The sequence below is a fragment of the Castanea sativa genome, chromosome 11 (assembly GCF_040712315.1).
Source record: "Castanea sativa cultivar Marrone di Chiusa Pesio chromosome 11, ASM4071231v1".
Classification (NCBI taxonomy): domain Eukaryota; kingdom Viridiplantae; phylum Streptophyta; class Magnoliopsida; order Fagales; family Fagaceae; genus Castanea; species Castanea sativa.
Window position 1 is genome coordinate 7543862 of NC_134023.1, and position 27322 is coordinate 7571183.

At 33.2% G+C, this 27322-nt stretch overlaps 1 long non-coding RNA gene, 1 other non-coding gene and 1 pseudogene across 3 annotated transcripts; 2 read left to right on the forward strand and 1 right to left on the reverse strand.

Annotated features, from left to right (window-relative positions):
• The first annotated feature begins 837 nt into the window (after window positions 1–837).
• LOC142615501 (uncharacterized) lies at window positions 838–4695 on the forward strand. 2 transcript variants are annotated; one of them, XR_012840778.1, is made up of 4 exons: window positions 838–1041; window positions 1155–1625; window positions 4083–4128; window positions 4233–4695. It is a non-coding gene; the product is annotated as an uncharacterized LOC142615501 (long non-coding RNA). The 2 variants fall into 2 exon arrangements; XR_012840777.1 differs by lacking the exons at window positions 838–1041; window positions 1155–1625 and adding an exon at window positions 3205–3820.
• A 16254-nt stretch (window positions 4696–20949) lies between these two features.
• Window positions 20950–21088, reverse strand: LOC142618146 (small nucleolar RNA Z247). Its single transcript, XR_012841195.1, has one exon. It is a non-coding gene; the product is annotated as a small nucleolar RNA Z247 (small nucleolar RNA).
• A 450-nt stretch (window positions 21089–21538) lies between these two features.
• On the forward strand, window positions 21539–24357 carry LOC142615976 (anthocyanidin 3-O-glucosyltransferase 4-like; annotated as a pseudogene).
• Window positions 24358–27322: the final 2965 nt, after the last annotated feature.

Here is a 27322-nt window from a genome sequence, read left to right on the forward strand (position 1 = left end):
TCTCCCTCCCTTCCCTAGAGCTTATTACAAAGAAGTATGTTATTTTGTTCATATTTAAGTTTCAAATAAATGTTGTTGGGACAACTGTTAATATAAAAGGAAAATCTTTATTGATCATGCAAATCTAGTTCGTAACTAGATTTCAACATGCATGCTTTAGAATGTATAGTAATAACAATTTTTTTGTAAATGGAATTATGGAATTTTTTTGGGTTAATTATTGCATTTTAAAATAATAAACAAACGGATTGATAACTAACGTATCTTATACACTTGCAACAAATTTTTTTCTTTACAGATTGATTTTATTAGCCAAATTTCTTTTCTACTTATTTCATACTTCAATAACTACATTTTCTCGAACCCACAACCCTTAAAAAACCTTGAACCAATCTATATTCTATATATTACTAAAAGCTGAAGCGTAGCGTTTAATGCTGCTGCTGCTTTCACATTGTGCCACATCAGCTCCCACGTCATTTTTTTAAAATATAATTTTTTCTTTAATTTTAAAATGGTTTATACAATTTTCATCCTTATAAATCCTAGTCCTATAAATGCAGCCCACTACTTATTTATTTACTTCCACTATCACCCTATAATAAATTTATATAATTAATTCAGCCCACCTCTTATTTATTTAGTTCTACTATCAAGTCGGACCCAAAGCCTTTTCAGTTTAGCTTAGAGGGAAAAAAAAATTAAAAATTAAAAACGTTGAAGCCAATTTTTGCTGAGCCTTTTCAGCTTAAAGGAAAAAAAAATGGAATGTTTCAGGGTTTTGCGTGACCAAGTAGAAGCCTGAGGAGACAGAGTGTTTGAAGATTGTAGCATGGAGGGAAGCATAAAGGGAGGGAAAAAAAAATAAAAAAATAAAAATAAAAACGTTGAAGCCTTGCGTGAGAAAACAGAGGGTTTGAAAGCTACCCACCTTCCTGATCTATTGTTTCCCAGTAACGGCTGCCTATCTGATTTCTTCCTTCCTTTATTCCTTTTCACACAGTGTATAAATACTGACAGAACTTGCCTGCTTTGGTTGAGGTATCTCTACATCTCAATTTTTTTTTTTTTTTTTGGGTTCAAAACTTTTATGCTCTGTTTATGTTAATATCATACCCTTTTTTTCCGTTTGTTTGTGTTTGTGTTTATATTAGATGAGCATCCTTGGCATGCCATTGATGTGTTTGTGAGATTGCCTGAATGTTGTTTCAAAAATAAAAGGACCTATTTATGTTGCTCAATAGTGCTAGAATCAAAGCAAATTGTTTTTGCTGTTTCAATTCTTGCGGTAAGTTTTCTGCATAATCCTTGGCATGCCATTGATTTGTTTGTGAGATTGTATGAATGTCGTTTCAAAAATAGAAGGGCATCTCCTTCCCCTAAATCTTTTTCTCTCTCTCTCACTCTCTTCTGAAATTTATTTTTCTGTGCATAGCACAACTTTAAAAAAATTTCTCTCTATTTTCAAGCAAAGCCTCGAAGCAAGGAAAAAATCTTTAAGGCACATCAAGAAGAAATAGAAACCCGGAGAGAAAAGTTTAAGCGCTGCCAACATTGTCAAGCCAGCACTCACCTTCAGTCGGCATCCCACCACTGTAATACCGCCGACAGCACATCAATTACAGGTACTTTCTTATGTTCAAAAAAATTGATATGAATTGTTTAGTTTTGATTTACGCATGTAGCCTAGAATTGGTTTTGATTAAGGTTTAAAATTTAGAATTGGTTTGAGAGACTTAGAAAGATGAGAAACAGAAGGGCACGATTGGAGGATTTTGAAAAGGGTTGTCTGCCATGTGTTTGATGAAATTTCTCTTTAGACAGGTGGTACATAATTTTTGGATTCAATTCTTTCTTTTTCCCATATTGATATAAATTTTGGCCTTCTGTTGTATTCAAAAATCCTTTTGAGTTGTCGTTGATTTCTTGGCTTGGTTTGTTTGCAGTAGACCAGCAGTTTTGCTGCTTTTGGGATTTTGTATATATATGTTGATTTTATTGGTTTATTTGTTGTTCAATTCTAAGATTCCAACATAATCAAACAAAGAAATATGTGGCACTGGTATGAAACTATGAAATATTGGCACACCTTTGAGGTTTGTAAGTTGGAATATTTGTAGTTGTAGTTTTTTTATTGACAAGATTTGATTCAAAAAGATTTGGCAAGTTTTTATCACCTTGATTTTTTTTTTTTTTTAAATTTAGAAAAAACCTCTTTTTTTGTCGTCTCATAGTGGAATTGATAACTATTAATGCCTATTTCTTAATTTTTTAATTGTTGAAATTGTTTTAGTTATTGGATTAAAAATAAATGAATTGTTTTAGTTATCTTTATATGGAGATTTTGTAGTTCTATACCTTCGAATTAAATCAGTTTTAACCTCTATGATATTGCACTCAACATAACTTGCATACTTAAGTACTGTGTATCTAGGGATATTTTTGACACCAACACTTTGATAAATGGATTTCACAGAGAGTTGTAATGGTTAAATTGTTAAGGAGATGTTACATTTACTATTCTTTTGATCTTTTATTTAATTTGATTAGTACTTAATGCATTTAATCATTTGTTTAAATATGTTTTGGAAGTAGATTAGAACTTGATTTTAAAGTATGATGTGGAGTTGAGGTTTGCTTAGGTTTCCAATTAATCATGAATGCACTTTTCTACTTTATTTCACTAAAAATTTGGTCATCTCGGTTGCTTGATATTTATATCCTAACATGTGCTATAATTTGGTTGATAGTTTTGGTATGTGGCCATATTTATAGGCTCTAGAAGTTATTTTTTGCTATGTGGACAAAACAAAGCTATGAAATATAGTAATATTGTTGTTAATTGCTTGTGTTGAGATGTAATTTTTCTTAACTCTCTAGGATCTGTTGTTTGTTATGTTTCTCTTCTGAGTTGTAGTTTTGTTGTTGTTTGCTTTTGTGATGTGTCTTTAAGGTTTTGCTCTTAGGAAGTTTTGTTAGCTAAGTGCACGACCTATGTTTATATTAAACATGTTGGTGAGATCTTGCTTATTTACATTAAAAAAGTTTTATTGGGTAATTGTTTGATTTGTGGTTATATTAAACATGTTGGTGAGATTCTGCTTATTAATATTTAACTCACATTGTTGTCGGTGGAGGAAGTCACTTTATTTATACATTAATTTTTTCATCTTTGTTTTCTTTCAAAATTTAAATTTATTCTTCACATCTGAGGATAAAATAAGATAAAAGGATAGGAAAAAAAATGTTGTTTCTTCTCCTGCAAAAATCTGAGTTGGATCATATGTTGTTCCTTAGAATCAAATTTTGCCTTGGAATTATACTTTGTTATATAATTTTCCATTGATTATGCTACTGCTATTTGTTGTCCAACTTGCAATTGAGTCTGAATGTAAAGCTTGACATCAAATGAATTCAGTGGTCTAAAATTTGTAGTTGGATTGTCATCTCTTTTACCTCATGGAATGTTAGATGTTGTAGGTTGTTTCTATTGTCATGATCCAAGGGTAAACGGTGTTTATCATCATCCCAGATTATTGTCTACAATAGCCAGCACTTTAGTGCATCGCATATGAAAAGAGTCCAACCTCATCACCCCTAAGTGTTTGTGATGATACCTAAGCCAAATTGAAGTGTTTCAATTATAGGAGAGAGTCCATTTTTTCTCCAACTCTTATTTTTTTGAGTTTGGGTTGCAAGGAATGATGATAATGCCAATTATTCACTCCCACCCCCAAGTGAAACCTAGCAGAGCCAGAGGGTGTGGTTTCTTTCAAAGAGAAGTGCTCCTTTGTCGTCTGTTGGACAAGTTACACATTATGTAATTATGTTCATATTTTAATCTAAAGTCAGAAGTTGCCTATTATTTCATAGACATGTTTCCTTACCTTCAACTCAGATCTCGCTATATTGCTATTAATTAGCTATCAGAATATGCTCTGCCATCACACAAAGAAAAGTAAATGAATATGTCATCTGATAGTTCCAATGTTACACTTGACAAATATGGGTTAATAATAGACCTGGCTTGACCACCTTATATAATCAAGGTTTCATTTAATTTTGTTGTTTTTAATTTAAAGGTGAAAATATGTTGAAGAAGTTAATGGTGGTCATTGCAATGGAATGGTACGTTGCTTTCTCTCTAAACTAATAAACATGTTCGTTACATTGTTTCTATATTATTCTATTCTTAGTTGGTTATCTTTTTGGCATGTTATACAATCTATTAGATTTGGGAGAGTTGCAGACTATGGCCTGGACTTCAGGAGGTTCAATCTTTATTTCTCAAGGGAGTAATTGAATTCATGTTTGAGTAAAGCAAATGACACAAAAAATTTTACTGCAATGCGTGGAGAATTTGGCAACCAAAAATCAACAATGGACTGAAATTACAGAGCATCCACTATGGTCCATGGAGCATCTCACTGTGGGCACAAGAACACTTGATTGATACACTGGATTAAGAAACATAGCAAATTGATTTATGCTTTTTTTTTTTTTTTTGGTTTAGTTTCCGTGAAAGCCAATAAAATACAGAGTAATTGGGTGTGATGTAGATGTAGGGAAATCATATTGACGTTAAAGTTGTGTTATTTTATATTTATTTTGTTACAATTTTAATTATTCCTCACTACTAGAATTTTTTCTGTTTGATTTCTTAACTAATTAGATATGCTCTCTATTTGTTCTTTATTCTAGATTTGTTCTTTTTTTTTTTCTTTTCTTTTTTTCTTGCAGTAATGTAGAGTACAACTCCTATCCTCATACTCATATTGGATTATGCATTATAATAATTCTCTTGGTTCTATTGTGGTGTAAAAGAATTTTGTTATTATATCCAATTTTAATTTTCTCTTTTTACATGGTTGTAGTTCCGATTTTATGTGATACACTACAATTGTGGGGCTAAATTTTACTCAAGATAATATAAAATAGTTGTCATCTATCTTCACATTTACCAAGGAATTGTATTTGTGTAATAGCACGTTATGATTATGTAATATATTACTATATAAAATTTGAATGTTTCTCATTTTTAATGATGTTTAAATTTTTGACAATTTGTCATACAAGATGTTTAATTACTCTCTCCATTTCATATTAGAGATGATTTAACTTTGAAATAGTCGAAATTAGATAAATATTTAAACTTAGACATGTTAACATTTTGAGCTAAAAGTGACCCGTGCATCGCACGGGTTAGCGACTAGTTAGTTATAACTTATGAGATTTCAATTAACATTTTTTCTAGATCATGTGTTGATGCCAGATTATGCCTGTTTTTTAGAAGAACACCTGCACATAGCATCATTATTTGAACAACTAGCCATCCACCCCCTTCCATATTTTACCATCACATTAAGTATAATATATTAAGTTGATTGTTTTCTAATTCATAAAATGATCCCGCGCATTGTGCGGGTTAAACGCTAGTAATAACTAATAGTCGAAATGTTTGACTTTTTGTTGACTGCGCCTCATTGCACCACGTGGCTACATAAATTACTGCCACATATACATTTAAAAACACGAACTGTTGTGATTTTTCATTTTTCAATAGGTACATTTTCGGTTAATAGACACATTTTCATTCAATAGACACATTTTCTGCCTATAGACACCTTTTTGATCAATAGATACCTTCTGACTTTTTATTAACCACTTTTTATTGCACCATATGGGTACATAAATTAATTTATATCTATATCTATATCTATATCTATATATAATTTAAAAGTGAAATATTTGATTTTTTGTTGACCACTCTTCATTGTACCAAGTGGTTACATAAATAAATGCCATACATTTAAAAAACCCGAAAAGTTGTGCCTTTTCATTTTTCAATAAATAGACAATTTTACATTCAATAGGCATCTTCTTGTAGTGACGGAGTCAAAAATTGACTTTGGGGCCGAAAAATAATAAGATGATTAAAATTTATATTTAATATATCTATACTATGTACCATAGTTAAATTAGTAACAGTACTATCTTTCTTTATTTTGAAGAATGAATCAACAATTTTAAACTTACTTATAAACCTAGATTTTAAAATTAAATTTTAACTCTTCTATATAATGAGTTAATGACTACGGTACAATTAAATTCCTAATAGACTCAAAAGTAAATATTATATTAGTTTATTTATATTATACATTAAAAATAATATCAGTTTCAATAATCATAGTATTATATTGTATACACTAATAATCTATTTATTAATTTAATGACAAATAAGAAAAAACAAGTAAAGGATCAAACTTGAGAGAATTTGTTTTTGCTTTTGAAGATAACTTGAAGTGTAAACCATACGTGTGGCACTTGAAGCAAATTGTTATCTCAAAACTGTAAAAAAACATCTTGCTTTGGGACTTGGATAGTGGACTTCAAATCTTGCATATTGGAACGGTGGGATAAAAAGTAAAGTAGGAAAAAAAATAAAATAGCAAACCAGACCAAAGAATTGAGAGAGGAGAGAGAGAAAGAGAGTCAAAAACTCATCTATGAGAATGAGAATGTGATGTGGCTGGCGCCAGCATGTTGCCTATTTGCCAAGATGCAAATTTGTTGGAGATTCATCTGCAAAGCGGTGGTGTAATTTATTGAGGATGAAGAAGACTTTCCCACCGTAAACTCCAAAGTAAGTTAGAGAGGTTTTCCAATGAGGATGGAGCAAAAATTAGAATTTTTTTTCTTCTTTTCTTTCACAGTTTATTACTATTATTTTTTCAATAGCCACTAATCCGATTGTAATCCTATTTATGAATGTAAATACTTTCTTATAAAATAAAATTAATAATATTTATAACTTCTTATAAACACCGAACAGTTGTGACTTTTCATTTTTTTTTAATAGGCACAATTTTAGGTCAATAGGTACATTTTCATTGAAAAAGTACATTTCCAATCAATAGGTACAATTTCATTCAATAGACACTTTTTTATTCAATAGATACATTTTCGGTCAATAGACACATTTTCATTCAATATGCACATTTTCGGCCAATAGAAACTTTGTGTTATTTCTTTCAATATCATTTTTTTTTTAATTTTATGCATTTGTGCTTACTACTCCAATTTTTTTCCTAAAACTCATTTCAAACTCATTTAGTAGTTATTCCCATGCATCGCATATGTTAGCGACTAGTATATATTAATAGCCAAAGGTTAAAGAAAATCTAATTAGATTTTAATTGGATTATCTATTTTGTGTCATGTGTCCTATTTAATTTTTAATTTTGTGCCAACTGCCAAGTGAATTATTGGGTGTAAAAATCAAAGAGTCCAAATCCAATTACACACTACTTGTTTTTTTGGAAAACCTTATGTAAAGATAGTTTTCCATATTTTTCAGTATTTGGTAGCGTCAACGAAAAAAAAAAGTCAAAGGAAAACTAGCATTAGTCAACATAAAAATTATTGCTTATTTTTTTTGGAAAACAACTCTATCTCATAGCAAGCTAAATAAGGGAGTTTAAAACCAATTAAAATACTAAATCATATGTGTGTGTGTGTGTGTACACACACAATGAGAACCTATTAAGTTAAGTTTGTTTAAATCCCTGCACACTCAGATTGTTTAACCTAATTAATTAACCAAGTAGTTACTTAGGTTTATTAATTATTTAAATCTAGATTAAACACAAACAATCAAATCACTTAAGGCGGAAAAGTAAAGAAGACAAGTAATATGATAACCTAGGAAAACCAATGAAATAATCCTGTTTAAAGGTAAAAAAACTGGGAGGATTTAACCTAAAATATCCTCAAAGCAACAAATTCACTAATTAGAACGGCAGTTTTACAATAGATTTTTCCTTAAATCTAAAGCTATCTCTTGTAGTACTTACTCACATAACCACACACAATTTCGAATCGATGACAGTGTAGAGCCATTTGATGACCAAAGGGGCCCTTAGCCCTCACAAAATTTTTGAAAAAAAAAATAGAAAAGAAAATTGTGGAAATATCTTAAATAATTGGAATATTTTAAATAACCTTATCATTTTGGCCCCTTTTACATGATAATATACATATTTAAAGAAAGTCTAAAAATAAACATAATTTTCATTTAAATAAAATACAATCCATAAATACATATGTCAACAAATTACAATAATTAAACCTTCAACATCTTTTAAATGAACACATAGGTATTTTAACAATTACCTCAACAAATAAAAGGGAAAAAAATTTTAATTTTCATCCCAACACATCTAAGGCTTACTTGTACTACAATAGTAGAAAAATTGAAAAGTCAGAAGTTTTATTAATGTGCCACACCACCAAGTCCCCCACATAGTTGCAGAAACATTTTGCCTCATACAATTGTCTCTCTCTCTTGCTCTCTTTGTCTCCGTTGGCGACTTGACGTTTACCTTCTTCTTCTTTTCAGTTCTTTCCTTTTCCCTCCCACTGCTGTTGTAGTTTGTTTACAATATAAAAAGTAAAAGTTTTGTAGTGTGTGACTAAACTAGACAAGAAAGAGTGAAAGATGAAGCTTCTGTGGGCCCCTCATCTCCTGACTGTGCAGTGCTCTATGCCCCTAGTTGACCAATTGACCTCTTGTTTTTAACTCTTTCCTAGGTACTTCACATTTGCTTTCTTTTAAGTTTTTTTCCTTTACTTTACATTTGCTTTCTTTTTTGTATTCCTTAAACTATATTATTTATTATTATAATAATCAATATATTATATACCAAATGGCATTATCAATTATAAATGTACTTGATTAGTTGATTAAAATATACAGTATATACTACTATATTAACATTTCATTGTTGATTAAAGATACTAAATCATTTTGTCACTCTTGTCTCATGATTTTTTAATTTTAATTAAATACGTTTTTGTTTATAATACATATTGAGTTATGAAGTATTGTACATTACTATTTTACATTCCATACCAAAAAAAAAATTTATATATGCCCCCCCCCCCCAAAGATAAATTTCTAGCTCCGCCAATGATCCACAAACGCTTCTATCTAAATTTGTAACACACAAACATCCACGTTTGTAACTCTGAGATCCCACTCAAAACTTTAAATCATCAGCTATGTATGATCTTGTTACAGCAACTTCTTCTAATAATGTGTAGATGGAATTTTGGTAGTGACTTTGAAAGGAGACATAGTACCTTTTAGATCTCAAAAGAGCACCTCCAAAAGTCATCACAAAACGTGCCTTAGGTTTTCCTTTAAATACTATGTGAAATATATCTAAAACCCTAATCACTAAATGGGCTTAATAGGTTGTTAGGCCGAAATTAAAATTTTCAAATCCGTATCTCAATCAGTCAAGCCTTCTTCTCGATCGATCGAACCTGACATGTTTCGAATTCCTGAACCTGCAACTTCCTTTTTCTTTTATCCAGACTTTCAACACCTTGAGCATTATCTAATCATACCTATAGACTTAGGAATCTATATCTAGTCAAGTATGCACTCCCCAATTCTTCTAAACTTTTAAAACCTAACAAACACCCATGTTTGTGACTCTGGGATCCCACTCAAAAATTTAAATCATCAGCTGTGTATGATCTTGTTGCAGTAACTTCATATCTACCGGTTCTAATCATGTGTAGATGGAATTCCAGTAGTAACTTTGAAAAGAGAAGGCACAGTTCCTTTTAAATCTCAAAAAGCACCTACAAAAGTCATCACAAAATGTGCTTTAGGGTTTCCTTTAAATACTATTTGAAATAGATCTGAAACACTAATCACTTAATGGGCTTAACTAGCTATTGAGCTGAAATTAAGTTCTGTAGATCCGTGTCTCGATCGGTCGAACCTGGCATGTTTCGAATTCCTGAACCTACAACTTCCTTGTTTTTGTGTTTAGACTTACAGCACCTTTAGCATTGTCTAATCATACCTATAGACTTAGAAGTCTATATCTAGACAAGTTTATGCTCACGGTTTACCAATTGTTCTAAGCTTTTAGAATCTAATAAAACCATTATATATTTTAGAAATATATGGTTTAAAAAAAAAAGTGTTAGTTAATGCCATGTATATTTGAACCTCTTCTAAAAATATATATATATAATTTGAACCATATAATTGTGATTGTTTTTAATTGTAGCTGTGCACGAAGCAACACACTAGTTTAAGTAATAAAAAGGAAATGAATTGAATAGAATTAAGTAATCTTATTTGGATTTTTTAAAGTTAATGATGAAAAGAAATAGAATGTAAGTAACTTTATTGGAATAAGTATTTGAAGAAATGAAACAGAATTACATTATAACAATATTACTATTATACTCCAATTTCAAAGAGTAATATTGGCATCACATAAAATAATACAACTTATGCTGCAACTCACCTACATGGCGAGTTGTGAGTAGTAGAAGTGTGTCTCCATATGGACCCACAATCACGCTTCTATCACTCACAATTCACCACGTGAGCAAGTTGTATCATTTTATTTAGCACCAACATTACACTATTGGAAGCGTATTCATCCTAATTTGGAGAAATTAAATTTTAAAATTTTAAGGGAAAAGAAAAGAATAACTGATATTGCTTACCCATTTTATTCATTTCCACTTAAACACTCAGATAACATAATTATCTTTCAATTTTCTCCATAAAGCTCCCAAACAATAGAATAAAATAAAAATTTTAATATAATTCTTTTTCATTTGAAGAACTTAAAAAGTAGTTGGTGTCCAAACAATTTAAATGCGAAACATGTATTGATGTAATCCCTGTCGACAAAATTTTAGCTATAGCCTATAAGCATCCATGTGTGTCTATATATATTAATAGCCAAAACTCAGAAAAAATCCAATTAAAATTTAATTGGATTGTCAAATTTACGCCACGTGTCTTATTTAACTTTTAATTTTGTGTCAAATGAATTATTGAATGTAAAAATCGAAAAATCCAAATCCAATTAGATTTTAAATTAGATTTCAATAGGAGTCTAATTTTTTGCTACGTGTCCATCTATTTTTTAAATTTTTTTGACGTATGTATTATTTGGTGCAAAAACCAAAAAATCTAAATCCAATTAAATTCTAAATTATATATATATATATATATATATAATAAGAAACCATTACATATTTTAAAATGTATAATTTTTTTGAGAACAAAAATGTATAATTTAAAAAAAGTGTAAACTAGTACTATATATAATTTAAACTGTATAATTATGATTGTTTTTAATTGTATTTGTACATATACACGAAAATACACACTAGTACTATTTAATAGCTAAGATAAAATACTATTAAAAGGTAAAACACTTAGTGCTCTTAAAGTTTAGGCCGATGTCAACCAAGTTCAAAGGCTTTTAAAAATTGATCAACCTTACTATTTTTCTGCTCTTTCTCTCACAGTGAGTGATGAGAGGTAAAATTGTATTTTACCCTTATTATCACTTATCAGACCAACTATGACGCATTTCTACAAACAGATGGAAGACATGACTCCACAGAAAGAAAATCACATCTCAATCTAATTTCCAACATTTTCTTCTCTTTTAAACCATCCATATGGATTGGTTGCTCTGAAAACAATAGACAAAAATTACGAATCTCATATTTTTCATCACTTAGGAGCCAAAATATTAAAATCTAAGTAAAAACCACTACCCAAGTAAACCGAATATGGTTTCTCCAACCAAAAAAATGTAAATCTAAAATGCAATAAAAATACGTTAAAAAGTGCACAAAACATTAATGAAATTCAAAGCACCGTGAAACAAAAAAGATTCAAAAACTATGTTTTTTCTTTATCTGTTTTCTCGGGAACCAAACAGGGTTGGGTTCGAAGATGGTGGATGAGAGATCTTGTAAACTGGGGGATAACTGTGAACCTGGGTGTGAGGTTCAAGATACCCAAACGTGACACCCTTCACAATTCACAACAATCCAAAGTGTGTCAGGTTGTGTATCTTGACCCTAACACCCAGTCTTACAGTCATTTTACGCTGTCAGTCAATGCGGCGGAGGAGGAGAATCGGGTTTGTGAAGGTTATTATAGAGGCAAGGGTGCTACCTCAGAGCTCTGTTTTTACAAGATTGTCCTTTTTCTAACACTATCAGTCCTTCATCGAGGACCGTCTTGTTTTTAACTATTTAGTATTTAGTGGGACCATCTTTGGGTCCAAACTCCAAAACCAAAACTGTGGGAATGGTGGTATCTGATCCATGTCTGCGAGGATAAGTGCTGTGCAACAGTATATGGAAAATGAAATTAAAAAAGTGAGCTACCAAATTGAAAAATTTTGTTTTGTTGTAAAATAGATTACGAGGATAATATTATATTTAAATTATTTTTTGTTTAGTGGTCATTCATTACAATATATTATTTCTATACTGATATATATATATATATATATATATATATATATATATCTTTTACTTTTAGTGTCTTTCTATTTTTTTTTTTTGGGTGGGAGATATGGGTTTGTATTTTTACAACGTGGGTGGTGGGAAGCATGGGTACAGCTCCAAGATCGCCACACCCACACTTGACATGCGTCAACGCGCCAGTTTGCTTGTCTTTTTTTTTTTCTCATTTTTCAATTCAGGCCAATTTGGGCCGAAACTGGCAAAGAAACTGGTTGAAATACATGTTAAAAAAAATTAATAAAAATAAACTTGAGTTGATTTCTTATTTAGTTATTAACTGATTATATATTTGTCAAATTATTTGTAGGTTAAACAATTTAAATTCAAATGACTGAATTATTTGTAGTTATTATATTACTCTTAAATTGGTATATGTTTACCATTATATGAAAATATATTTAATAATTTGTAAAATATATATATATATAATAATTTATTAATAAATGTATCCCGCCTCACCCACACAATTTTTTCAAAAATTGCCGAGTTACCATATCGCACTCACACTCGAACTCAAATCTGAATCCGCAATCGTGCTTCCTAGGGTGTTGCTGGACAAAATATGGGAATTTTTTCATGATTGGTTTATTGGATTGTATATGGGGGCTTCGAATTTGAGGTCATGGGTATGTTGGTCAAGTGTTTGTGGTTAGTGTTGAATGTAAGCTTGGTAATTGGTGTGGTGTGGGTTGGGAATTTTCAGGCTTGGTTATCAAATGAATAAATTTTGATGTTTGATTTGTTAAGTGCTTAATGTGGTTTTTATGATTGTTTATGACCGTTGAGAATAATGAATGTAGTTGGAAAAATGAAACTTTGAGAGTCCAATTATGCTTAAGAATTTGAGAATGGGTTTTATTGATTATGTGTTTGGGAATGGCTTTTTTGATAGTTTGAGTTTGGAAATGGCTTTTAGAGGGTATGTGAATTTCTTAGCTTATTGCTTGATTTTGTAGCAGCGTTGATGTATTATAATTATATATATATATATATATATATATATATATATATATATATATATTAATGATAGTGTTTGAACCTTATGTCTCCATTCTATGATTTGTTTTTATCATCGTGTCAAGATAACAATTAGCTTTTGGTAATCTCATATTGGACGATAAAAGATTTTATAATTGAAATCCATGAACTATTAATGTATTTGGTTATGTGTTTTAGCTGGGTGGACCTCAAATAGTGTTAGAAACAATTTGGTTTGGAGTTATTGCATCAAACCACAAAGGACTGCAACTGTCAGTGCAGTCGACGCTCTAGTTCTAAAGGGAAGTGCTGATCGGCACTTACCCTTCTGTCCAAGAGTGTCAATTTGCAATTTTTGTTTGTTTATTTGCTTATTTGTGTTTGTTAGAAATGTTACCTTCATACCTTGCCTTTGTCTTGGTCTGTTTGCATGCTTTGATTTGTGATCCTAATCGATAAGTCTCGGCGGATGCAAGTAGCTTCAGGGTCTTTTAGGGATTCGCTTATTTTGTTGGAACTGAAATCTTTTTGTTGAAAATACTGTAAATACAGATAAATGTTAATTAAAATAGTATAGTGGCACTCATGAATAGTACTAAAAAAATACAATAGAACTTATAAATAATAACAAAAATAAGCTGAATAGTAAAATAAATTTACATAAAATAAGCTAGCCAATCATATAATCAAGAACAAAGGGTCTACAAAAATTTATACCAATGGTGGCGCTCAATTAATTCCGTGGTTGAGAGAAAGATACGTGCAGCTAGATTCGGTCAATTTTAGTATCCACTTAATGACGTGGTGCAAGTGCACAAAGATTTAATCATCGTGAGGACTCTAGCAAAGTGATTCTAGGACACTACAAACTCATTTCATTTTTTGGAGATCAGAGAAGTGATCTTAACTCCAGAGGACTTTTCTATGATCAAAGGCATAAAGATTGGCTGTGATAGGCTGGAGATTGATTACGATACTAGTAAGAAGCCTGGTGGGATAAGGAGGATTTGGGGGGAGGATGCCAAATTTTGAGACTGGTTCAAGTGTGAAGCTGATGTGGCTATATGAGACTTATGCCAATGATTAAAAGAAATGGAGCGTGGAAATAAGGGTACGGGCCTTCATGTTGCTGATAACCAGGAAAATGCCAAGCACAAATATGTGGTGAGCTTGCATTTTTTGGCAAGTTTGGAGTGTTTGGACAACACTGAGAATTTTGAGTAGGATGGGACTACTTATGCAAGAATGTTGTATTACAAGGCACAATACTCTCGTTGTGTCATCAAGATTCTAGAGTATCGACAGCCCCGTTGTGGTTTGGGAGGTAAGAACCACTTTTCTTCAATCTTTCTTCTTTTGATTTACTGTACTTGCCACTAACATCTTTCCTTTCTTTTTCCTATATCAGGTGTGGGCTTATGAGTACTTCCAAGTTTGGATTCCCTCAATTGATGCAAAATAAGAAGAGTGAGTATCCTCAGTTGATCCTGTGGTCTTTGAGTAATAGGGTAGAGAGAAGCAAAGACTGCCGTTCTATCAAGGAATAGCAGCAGTTTATTGATGACCTTTCAAAAAGGTCAGTTCTTTTCTTTTTCCTTTACCAGGAATGGCGGCAGTAATTATCAAATCAGAGAGAGAGAGAGAGAGAGTGTGAGTGTGTGTTTTGACCTCATTATTATATCTCTTGTAGTTTGTAATCGTATTCACATTTGATTCGGCAGTAGGAAACGCTAAAGTCCAAATCAAAATTTTCTTATCATCAAGGTAGTTGTGAATGGATAAGGTAGTTAAAATTTATTCATTTATCTAAATAAAGGATGGAGAGGACAAAAAAATCTTATATCTATGACTCATACCTCTCCTATGATTGTACAGTTACATTGCAAATAAGAAAGCAATAATTGAAGAGCAACCTAATCAATCTATGCTTTGGTCAAACGGGAGGATATGTAGATTGTGAACTGTTTCATTTTCTGGTTAGTTGAACTTGAACAGAATTTGCATTCTGTTGGTTGCACAAGACCCTCTGTGGTGACTGGTGGAGAGCAGAGAGCAGTCGTTCCGAGAGCAGCGACTGAGGTTACCGAGTCTCAGAGAGATAGGGTGTTTGAAGAGAAAATATCATATTTATACTTCAAAAACCCTAGCTCAAAACGCACCGTTTTGGGTTTTGATTCTTTTTTTTTTTTTTCAACCTCTAATTGAAACAACACGTTTCATTTTAAAAAATAAAAACCAAGGGACGTTGTCTCTACTTGCTAACGGACATGTTGCAAAGTGGGGAGTGCAGACTTGCAGGAGTTCGGTTCGGTTCAGTTGTATCATGAGTGAGGGATTTCAACTCCAGCGTCAACACCGCACCGGCATCAAAACGGGCTTCTCCCTTCGCTTGCCGGCATTGGCTTGGCGCTGGTCGATTGGGTTTGCTCCGGTCGAGATCTGCACACTCCTAGCTGCAACAACCAGTGGAACAAATTTTGGCTGAGCTAAAGCCCCCTCCAAGCTGCATAATTTCTGATAAATATTTTGCATGGACTGACCGCACCGCTCATAGGTTTCAGATTCCAAGGTTAGTTTTTTATTGTACTAGTTGTTTTGCGCTCTTATGTGCATACACTGTATAATCATATCCAAGGATTATGAGAGTGTGCGTGAGTTCGAACCATTTATAATCATATCCATGGATTATGAGTGTACGTGAGTTCGAACCATTTGTGGTACCTGGTTTGCCACAAGGGAGCCGGCCGGGTTTTTCTGGTCCAATTTTTTTTTAGTTATTATATATCGGTAAAATTGTAAATTTGACCTTTTAATTTTTACTTTTTGTCATTTTAGTTGTCTAATTTTTAATTTTATCATTTCAATTTTCTAAGTTTTAATGTAATATTCTATTAGGTCTCAATTATTGCTCTGTTAAGTTTGACTTTTTTTTTTTTTTAAATAGTTTTTGTAATTAAAAGAAAATTTAAAATAAAAAAGCTGTTAAAAAAAAGAAAAAAAACATGGAAGGCCCCTTCAGTCTTCACCCTCAACCTCCCCATTCTCTGCACTCTCTACCTCCAAATGCTCCGCTCTGGCTTCTCCCCCAATGCCTTCACTTTCCCTTTCATTCTCAAGTCCTGCGCCGCTCTCTCCCTTCCAATCTCCGGCTCACAATTCCATTGCCATGTCATCAAAACTGGGTGCGACCCCGATCCCTTTGTACAAACTTCTTTAATCTTAATGTACTGTAGATGCTCTTCTATTGAATATGCACGTAAGGTGTTTGATAAAAATGGTGAAACAAGAAAGCTAACTATTTGTTACAATGCTTTGATATCTGGGTACACCTCAAATTCAAGATTTTACGATGGGGTTTTGTCGTTTTGTAAAATGAGGACGGCGGGTGTGTCAGTTGATTCAGTTACAATGTTGGGGTTAGTACCTTTTTGTATGCTTCCGGTGAATTTGAGTCTTGGGATGTGCCTTCATGGTTGTTGTGTTAAGGTTGGTCTAGACAGTAATATGTCTGTTTCAAATTGTTTTCTTACAATTTGAGAGAGAGACTGATCTTGAGAGAGAGATCGAGATTGACTTTTTCCATTTTCTGGTTTTGATTTCAAGGGTAGGGGAACAACGCCGTTCCCTTTACATTTTTTTTTAACAGTTTTTTTTTTTATTAATTTTCTTTTAATTACGAATTAAAAAAAAAAAAAAAAAGTCAAACTTAACCGGAGTAACTGATACCTAACAGAATACTACACTAACAAAAATTGAAACTTAGAAGATTGAAATGACAAAAGCTAAAAGTTAGAGGGTCAGTTTTGCATTTTTGTCTTATATATTTTATTTTTGTAGTTGGGCTTAAAACAATAAAGTAATAGATTCAAAATAATAAAGTAATAGACTGATTTTGGCCGAATGAATTTCCTCTGTTGCTATTGTTAATATATATAGTACATTAGATATACATGACTTGAGTAGATAGAGTACTAGATCAGATAGAGTACAAGTAATTGAATTTCTATCCCTATTATCTCTCATTGTGGTGTAGCTTGTTATCTTGATAAGGCTGATTTGAATTATGATCATTATCTTCACCTATTGTTCCAATACGCCCCACAAACGAAACAAAGTGGAATGAACGTTGAGTTTGGCACGAAGAAGCTCAAAGCGATGAGAAATCAACGGTTTGGTGAAGATGTCAATAACTTGATCCTTAGTGGAGCGATGCTGTACATCAAGACATCGAGTAGCAACACGGTCTCGAACAAAGTGAAAGTCAATTTCGATGTGTTTTGTATGGGTATGAAAGGCAGGATTCACAGTGAGGTAGGTGGCTCCAATGTTGTCACACCAAAGAACTGGTGGGTGAGGAAGAAAGAAGCCAAGTTCCCGTAAGAGAGATTGAAGCCATAAAAGTTCAGCAATAGTGGTGGCCAAGGAGCAATATTCTGATTTTGTGCTTGAGCATGACACGGTTGGCTGTTTGCGAGAGCTCCATGAGATGAGATTGGAGCCAAGAAATACACAGTAGCCACTAGTTGATTTTTTGTCATCAGGGCAGCCAGCCCAGTCAGCATCAGAGTAGGCTTCCAGCAAAGATGAGGTGCTCTTTATGAGAAGGAAACCATGAGAAATAGTGTGCTTGAGATAGCGTAGTATACACTTGATAGCCTACCAATGGATTGTGGTGGGACGATGCATAAACTGACAAACCTTATTGACTACAAAGGAAATGTCAAGTCTGGTCAGAGAAAGATATTGCAAAGCACCCACTGTACTCCTATACTCAGTAGGATCGGGCAATGAATCATCATGAAAGGCAGAGAGAGCATGAGTAGAGGACATAGGAATCTTTGTACAACTCAAGCGATCCATGATATATTTACGTTGTGAAAGGAAGAGACCATTCGGAACAGATACAACTTCAATGCCCAAAAAGAAATGTAATGGTCCCAAATCCTTGATTGCAAAATCTAATTGATGGCAGGTGATAAGATGGTGGATGGCATGTGAATCAAAGCCAGTAACAATAATGTCGTCAACATAAACCAAAACATAGATGATGAGGTTGGCTGATTTGTAAATGAAGAGAGAAGAGTCAGACTTAGAACCCATGAAGCCCATCTCAAAAAGCTTGTTGCTAAGGCAAGAAAACCATGCTCGAGGGGCCTGTTTTAAGTCATAAAGTGCCTTTTGGAGTTTGCACACATGATGTGGATAGGTTGGATGGATGAAGCCAGGTGGTTGAGCCATGTAAACATCTTCAGAGAGGAAGCCATGAAGAAATGCATTTTGAACATCAAGTTGACGTAAAGTCCACCCAAAAGAGATAGCTATCGAAAGAACAGTACAAATTGTAGTAGGCTTCACCACAGGACTATAAGTTTCACTGAAGTCAACCCCAGGCTGTTGGTGAAAACCCTTGGCGACTAAGTGAGCTTTATACCTGTCAATCGTGCCATCAGCATTTCTTTTTATACGAAATACCCACTTGTAGCCCACAATGTTCATAGTGGGAGAAGGAGCAACTAGAGTCCAGGTGTCATTGCAAAGGAGAGCATCAAATTCAACATTCATGGCTTTACGCCATTCAACATGCTTGGAAGCAGCAGTGAAGGATGTGGGTTCAATATCTGCAGGTAAGGAAGAGGTAAGTAAGGCTTGAGGTAAAGGATATCGAACAGTGCCATCTGAAGGGTGCTTGGGTTTGAAAATGTTGGATTTGGATCGTGTTTGCATAGGATGAATATTTTGTGGTGGTGCAGGTGGAGCCTGTGGATTGGAGTCAGCAAGAGGCAATTGTTGTGTGGTGGGTGAAGTACTTGGACTTGGTGGTGTAGGAGGAGATCTTGATACTGATGAAGTAGTGGTTGACTATGGAGCAGGTGGAGACCCAAGGATGGAAGGCAGAGAAGAAGGGAGATATGCAACCTGTGGAGATGATTGTGAGGAAGCTACAGGAATAGAGTTAGTAGCATAGGGAAATAAATTTTCATCAAATACCACATTATGAGAAACATATATTTTGCCAGAGGGGGATGATAGCATTTATACCCATGATGAGAAGAGCTGTAGCCTAGAAAAATGCATTGTGTAGAACAAAATTGAATTTTGTTACGATTGTAAGGCCGTAGAAACAGCCAACAAGCACACCCAAAAATTTTCAAGAATGAGTAATTAGGAGTCTTTTGGAATAGGAGTTCAAAAGGTGATTTTTTGTTCAAACAGGTGTAGGTAAACGATTTATCAAATAACATGCTGTTTCAAATGCATCAACCCAAAAGGGATGAGGTAGTGATGAATGACTCAGTAGTGTGAGACTTGTTTCAACAATACGACGATGTTTCCTTTCCACTAATCCATTTTGTTGATGAGTGTGGGGGCAAGAGATTCTATGAGAAATGCCCAATTTTGCAAGTAAAGGGTTTAACTTTTGAAACTCACAACCCCAATCAATTTGAATGGCCTTAATTTTCCTTTCAAAGAATCGTTCAACATGGATATGAAATTGTGAAAAAATGCAAAACACATCAGATTTAGAAGAGATGGGAAATGGCCATTGTATAACGACTGAAATCATCAACAAAACTAACATAGTAACGTGCACCATTTATTGAAGCAATAGGGGAAGGACCCCATACATCAGAAAATAATAAATCCAAAGGAAACCTAGACCTAGAATTGGTAGTAGTAAAAGGAAGTTGGTGACTTTTGCCCTGTTGACAAGCAAAGCATACATCAAATGTTTCATTTGCAACAAAGGGAAGCTGAAATTTTGAAAGAACTTGACGAATAGTGCGGAGGGCAGGGTGTCCAAGGCGACCGTGCCAAGCAGTGAGGGATGCATGTTCTCCAACAAAAGTAGCATATGGATGATGTCTACAAGAGGATGGGAAAAAGGAGTAGAGCCCAGCTTTACTCGGCCCGCAATAGAGGATGCGTCCCGAAGCTCGATCCTTAACACAAAAAAAAATTTGGATGAAATTCAAGAAAACAATCATTATCTTTGGTGAATTGACTAACTGAAATTAAATTTTTTGTGATGTGAGGAACATGTAGAACATTTTGCAAAATAAATAATTTAGAAGAGGAAGGAAAGGAAGAGGAACCAATATGAGTGATGGCCAAACTTGCCCCATTACCAACGTGAACTTGATCAGTACCAACATACTCCTCAAATTGAAGGTTGAGATTACTTAAGTTTGAGGTGAGGTGATTGGTTGCTCCAGTGTTTGGGAACCAATTATAGTCAGCAGAAGGTGGGGAACTAGCAACAGAGGCAGCAAGTTGGGAGCTTGAGCTTTCACCATGATAGGCATGGTTGAGCCGGTTATAGCAATGGAGGGCTGTGTGACCCATTTTGTTGCACACTTGATATGTGGGCCTAGCTGTTCCAGAGGAAGGCCCAGATGAATGAGGCCCAATGGAGGGATAAGAAGTGGAACGACCACCACGTCCACGACCACGATGCCCACGAGAAAAGGCAAAATTGTTTCGTCCACCAGATGAGGGAGGTGACCCTCGCGAACCACGGCCGCAACTTGGCTGGGATTTTGAAGCGAGATTTGCCGAAAGGAAAAGCTTCTGCAGCAACATTGTGGTACTGCTCAAGGCGGTTCTCATGTGCAAGGAGATGACCATAAAGCTCATCAATGGAAAGAGGTTTGACGCGGGTGGTGACAAACGTAACAAAAGGGTCATACTCAGGACCCAGATCCACAAGAAGATATGAAACGATTTCAAAATCGTTGAGAGGCTGACTAGCAGTGGCAAGGGTATCGGACAAACCCTTGAACTTTTGAAAGTAATCGGAGATTGAGGATCCACCTTTCTTTGCCGTAGCAAGCTGATAATGGATTTGCATGATTCGAGCTCGAGATTGCAAAGTGAACATTCATTCTAGAGCCATCCAAAGATCTCATGAGGTGGTGCAGCCCACAACCTAAGTGAGAATTCCTTCAGTCAATGAGGACAGCAAAGTGCTCATTATAAGTTGGTCTTGCTAAACCCAGGTAAGAAATTCTAGATTTCCGATTGAATCAATGGTTGAAGTCGTGTCAGGATTGGGAATTACTTGTGGCGGTGTGTGATTGTACCATCAATGAAGCCAAAAACTCTCTGACCACGCATATATGGAATAATCTATGCTTTCCAAAGTAAAAAGTTGTCCCAGTTGAGTTTCATGGTGACAATGTTGTGAGGATTGATGAAGGAAGGCAAGGAGGATGAGTTTGTATTTGCTGAAGTAGTGATTGAGGTGGATGGGTTTGTGTTTGTTGTATTTGGTAAAGTAGTTGTTGAGTTGGATGATGTTGATTCTGCCATGCTGTGGGTCTTTTAATGCTCTGATACCATAAAACAATAAAGTAATAGATTCAAAACAATATAGTAATAGCTTCAAAACAATAAAGTAATAGACTGCTTTTGGCCAAATGAATTTCTTCTATTGCTATTGTTAATATATATAGTACATTAGATATACATGACTTGAGTAGACAGAGTACTAGATCAGATAGAGTAAATCAGATAGAGTACTAGATCAGATAGAGTACAAGTAATTGAATTTCAATCCCTATTATCTCCCATTGTGGTGTAGCTTGTTATCTTGATAAGGCTGATTTGAATTATGATCATTATCTTCACCTATTATTCCAATAGGGCTCCCATCCAAAACTATAGACCCTTTCTCCTCAATAAGCCTAACTAGCTTCACCCAAATAACAACTATTCAACCAAAAACTTAACTAAAACAATAAAAACATTCACAATGATACTTGTATTTTAGCAAGAAAAACTATTTTACTGCCAAAGAATAAAAAAAATCATGTGTTATTGCAACTACACTAAACTAATATAAATAACAGTTGACTGTAACATGTTAAAAATAAAATACAATATTATAATAAGATTATATCTTCTCTTTCAATTAAGAAACTCAAATTTTCTCTCTTCCTTTATTATTTTAATGAGTTGTTTATATTAATTTTAAATGAAGTGATAAAAAAAATAGAAAAATATTTGATATTGGGTATATTGTAAAGTGATGTGCTAAATAGATAAAATAGTTTTTTGAGGTACTAAAAGCTAAAAAATTTAGCACCACTACTGTTTTTTTTTTTTTTTTTTTTTTTTCGAGAATAAAATGCTTTAACTTCAACAAAAAAATTCTTAGCCAGCCTACTATTAAAAAAAAACATTATTTTGGTTTTTTTTTTTTTTGTCTTTGTTGGTAAATGATTACATCTTAATGTATTTAAAAACGTGTTTTAGTATTTATAATTTTTTTAATACTATATGGATATTTATTAGGAATTTTTTTTCTTTATACTTTGGCCTCTGCTAACTTAAAATCATGGGTCCATCCCTACAATATAGTCTCATCCATCATAATGGATATTCGTAAGGAATGTAGGGACTAGGGAGGCTGGACTAAAAGCATTTGGGGTGATAATTAACACGTTTGAGGAATTAGAACCAGCATACGTTAGAGAAGTTCGAAAAGTTAGAGAGAAAGTTTGGTGCATTGAACCGGTGTTATTAACCAATCAAGACAACTTAGATATGGCTGCTAGAGGCAACAAGGCCTCGATTGATGAAAGCCAAGGTTTGAAGTGGCTTGATTCATGGGGACCAAGTTCAAGCTGTTGTCTATGTTTGTCTTAGAAGTCTAAGTCGGTCATCATTAGCAGAATTGGTGGAGCTTGGTTTAGGCTTAGAAGCATCGAACCAGCCATTCATTTGGACTATAAGTGGAGGTGACAAACTAGAAGAACTTGAGAAATGGATATTAGAAGAAAATTTTGAAGATAAGGTCAAAGGGAGAGGCCTTTTGATTAGGGGTTGCGCTCCACAATTGTTAATTTTATGGCAATTAGCGGGTTCTTAACTCATTGTGGTTGGAATTCAACACTAAAAGGATGTATTGGCTTGCCAACAGGGATGAATCCAGGTGGGGGCCCGGGCTCCCTGGTCCAAATTTTTTTTTTTTACTTATTATATCTATTGTAGTTTGTCCCCTCCAACTAGCAACTATCCAATCTAAAAACTTAATAAAAACTATAAAAACATTCACAGTGATGATTGAATTTTAGTAAAAAAAAAAACTATTTTACCATCAAAGAACCAAAAAACTATGTGTTATTAGAGAAGTTAAAGCTAAATTTTTTGCAACTACTATTAACTAGTATAAATACTAGTTGACTGTAGCAAGTTGTTAAAAATAAAATACAATATTTTATTAAGATTATCTCTCTACCTTCAATTAAAAAACTCAAATTCTCTCTCTTCTTTTATTATTTTAATGAGTTTTTTATATTATTTTAAATGAAGTGGTAAAAAATTAGAACATTTGATGTTGGATATATTGTAAAGTGATGTGGTAAAATAGATAAAAATAGCTTTTTAAGGTTCTAAAAGCTAAAATTTTTAGCACCACTACTTTAAATACTCTAACTTTAAAAAAAAAAAAAAAAAATCCTAGCTAGCCTAGTATTAAAAAAAAAAAAATTGTCTTTGTTGGTAGATAATTGCATCTTAATGTATTAAGAAACAATAATTTTATGTTTTTATAATTTGTTAATACTATATGGATGCTTATTTAGATTTTTTTTTTTTTTTCTTAAACTTCAACCCCCTCTAGTTTAAAATCCGGGATTCGCCCCTACTTGCCAATAATAACTTGGCCCTTGATTGCTGATCAGTTTTATAATGAAAAGTTTATTGTACAGGTGTTGAAGATTGGTGTGAGTTTAGGGGCTGAATTTGTTGTAAACTGGGGAGAGGAAGAGAAGTTTGGGGTGGTGCTAAAGAGGGAAGAATTTACAAGGGCTATATATCAGTTGATGGAAGAAGGAGAGGCAGGAGAAGAAAGAAGAAAGAGAGCTAGAGAGCTTGGGGAGATGGCCAACAAGTTATGGGAAAATTAGAAGATGATAATTTTGGTTGTTGCGTATGAAGTTTTATTTTCAATAAAAACATACACGGTTTAGATTCCTTCTCTCCCCACAAACTGTTGAATTATCCGAAAAAGAAAGTCATTGATAGGAAAAAAAAAAAAAAAACATCATTTCACTGACTAAGTATGTGTTTGGGGAATAAAAATAATTTTTTTTTTTTTTTTGCTTATTTTATATACTAGTAATTGGTACATGTGTTGCACAATTTTTTTTAATAAAATTTTTGTAACAACTAAATTTAGTGTACATTAAAATAACAAAATTAGAATGAAGGGAAGTAAAATGGTTGTTTTTGCTTTCAAAATTTCTTTAATAATAATGAGATTCGAAATATATTAACCACTCACCAAGATCCTCATATGATATTCCATTCTTTTTTAATATCTTTATCATTTTTGTTTTTAGGAAAATCTCATTTAATTAATCATAGATTTGCCATCAAGTTAGCAAAGGAACTTTTATTATAAAAATAAAAGCAAGGAAACTTCCTTAAAAAAAATGTTAGTTATATTTCTTTTTCTTGAGGTTTGAGGGAATGACACTTTATCATAAACCTAAAGGAAAAAAATATTTCCCCCTTGACATTCATTTGACCAAATTCTATTATATTGGTGCAAAAAATACTGTATACTAACCTGTCCTTTGGTTAAGGGTAGAATTCTAAAATTACCTTCTATTTCAAAGTTCAAATGTCTAAATTTAACCTACCCTATGATGAGGTGCACCTAAATAATCAAGACTCATCACCTTTTTTTTTTCTTTTTAGATTATAATTCATGTGTTTTGGGTGGGGAGGGGTTGTTAAGGTATATATATCAAACAAACAATGTTTTACTAAGTAAGGTTAATAAGCAACCAAAACTTAGCATATTGAGATAGTAATTAAACACCTATATTTTGCAATTCAAACTTGAAAAATATCAGTTGAATATGCAGCTCAGTCTTCATTTAAGTCAATTTTTTTTCTCACAAAAAAAAATTAAGTCAATTTGTTTACACTTTACATACTAGATAGAATTGAGTTTATACTATCTCTTTTTACTAACCATGGATAAACTTAGGTAAAGAGATTTTTTTTAAAAAAAATTAGAATATTTCATTACTAATATTAATGGAGTGGGGAATATTATTTTCTTCAAATCTCTCATGTTTTTTCTCTTTAAGTTTGGAGTGGAGTGTTATTCTTCTAAATCTCAATAGAGGAGAGTGTAATTACCCAAAAAAGAAAAGCCAAGGGAACTTTTATCTAGAAGAAAAAATGGAAATAGAGCTACATCCTTAATAATAATAATAAATATACAGTCTAATGATGCTTACTTTTAAAATACAACATGTTGATACAACACCACTGGTTACATGCTTTTTGATAATAAGCAAAACCAAAAAAGTATATATCATAACCATCATTTGCAACAACCCGGTTGCAATTTTTGGATGAATTTTCCTTCACGGATAGAGGATTGATGATGCCAATCTCGTTTTAAGTTATCATAACATGTTCAACAGTCTGAGATCTAAAAACAAAACACTAAACATGTGGGGAGATGATCACCGTGTAGTCTTAATGTTTAAACTAAATATATTGACATTAAAAGTTAATCTAAAAATTTCATTGCAAACTAAATTTAAGTGAAGTAACAGTTTTTGCGTATTCATACTAATTCACCATACACGCATGGCTAGAAATCGATGTCAAGTTAACGAGAGGATTATAATTTTTAAAATAGCAAAAGGTGATTTTCCAATTAATACGATCACATTGCTCAACTAGTGTGGAATATCAATTTCCTTGGAAGAGTTTGTGGAAACTAATCAAGAGGCCACAATAGAGCAAAAACAAAGACCCGCAAATGGGTGTGAAGGCCTGAAATTGCCCATATAAGCGGCCACAATAGAGCCGAAAGGAACTCATGAACAGATAATTTCCAAAAGCATTAACCGCAAGGTGGAAACATTTACTATTTTACCGAAAGGGGATACAAAATACCTATCCTATTCCTAACCGACCTTATTTGGGACCTTAAGGTTAATGAAAAATTATCTACCTCTAAATTCTTCATAAATAGTTTCTTTAAATTGGACTTTGTTTGGGTATGACTCAATTGCTACTCTAGACTTAGCTAAAGACTGATTTCTTATTGTAGTTCTATAATTACAAAAGATGATATTGTCGGCACATACTCAAAAAATTGCTAAAGTCACTGCTTACATCGCTACTATTGACACATACCGACAAAGCTGTTGAAGATTTGCTATGATAGTAAAAAAGTCAAATTACTACTCACTATTCACCATTCAATTAGTGTCTAATATTGCCCATGAAAATGCTACTACGCTTAAATTGTTATTAGAACTCAATTTTCTACGCTTCTATATTCTCCCAAGATTCCCCTTACTTTCCTAGCTTTTAATCTTGTATTTTTCATCCATTCCTACTTAGACTAGGTCTTTTAATAGGAGTAGTTGACACTTGGACTCCACTACTTTGATTTAATATAACTAACTCAAATGGTGGATAAGTTTAGTACACCTTTTCATAATTGTCTGTCATCGTCCATGATATCGTTTTCTCTATTACACTTATATTTTTAGAATGATAGTCTAAAAAGTCAAAAAAAAAAAAAAAAAACTAACGGATCAAAGTCATATTGTTCACAAAAAGTTCCTAGCTCCTTTTTAGCATAGGATAAACTTCTTTCTACCTCTATTTCCATTCCTGCTTGGAAAAACTTGTTTCTACCTCTATTTCCTGTAAGTGTTTATTTAAATAACTTGCAATGTCCTACCATATCTAGTTATAGATGGTATCAAGACGTTTTCATCTCTAACCCAGGGGGTTGGCTGAGTTGGTAGAGCTCTCAGTCTCAAAGTGCTTGTACTGGGCTCGACTGGGTGTGCTCCCTAGTTCGAGTCTTGCTACCTGCACTTTGAAAAGAATTTCCTGGGCCAGTGCTTTACCCCTTCGTAGGGCTCTCCCGGCACGAACAGTGATTAGTCTCTGGTTGAAAGCCTTGAGGATACACTGTGGGCAACCA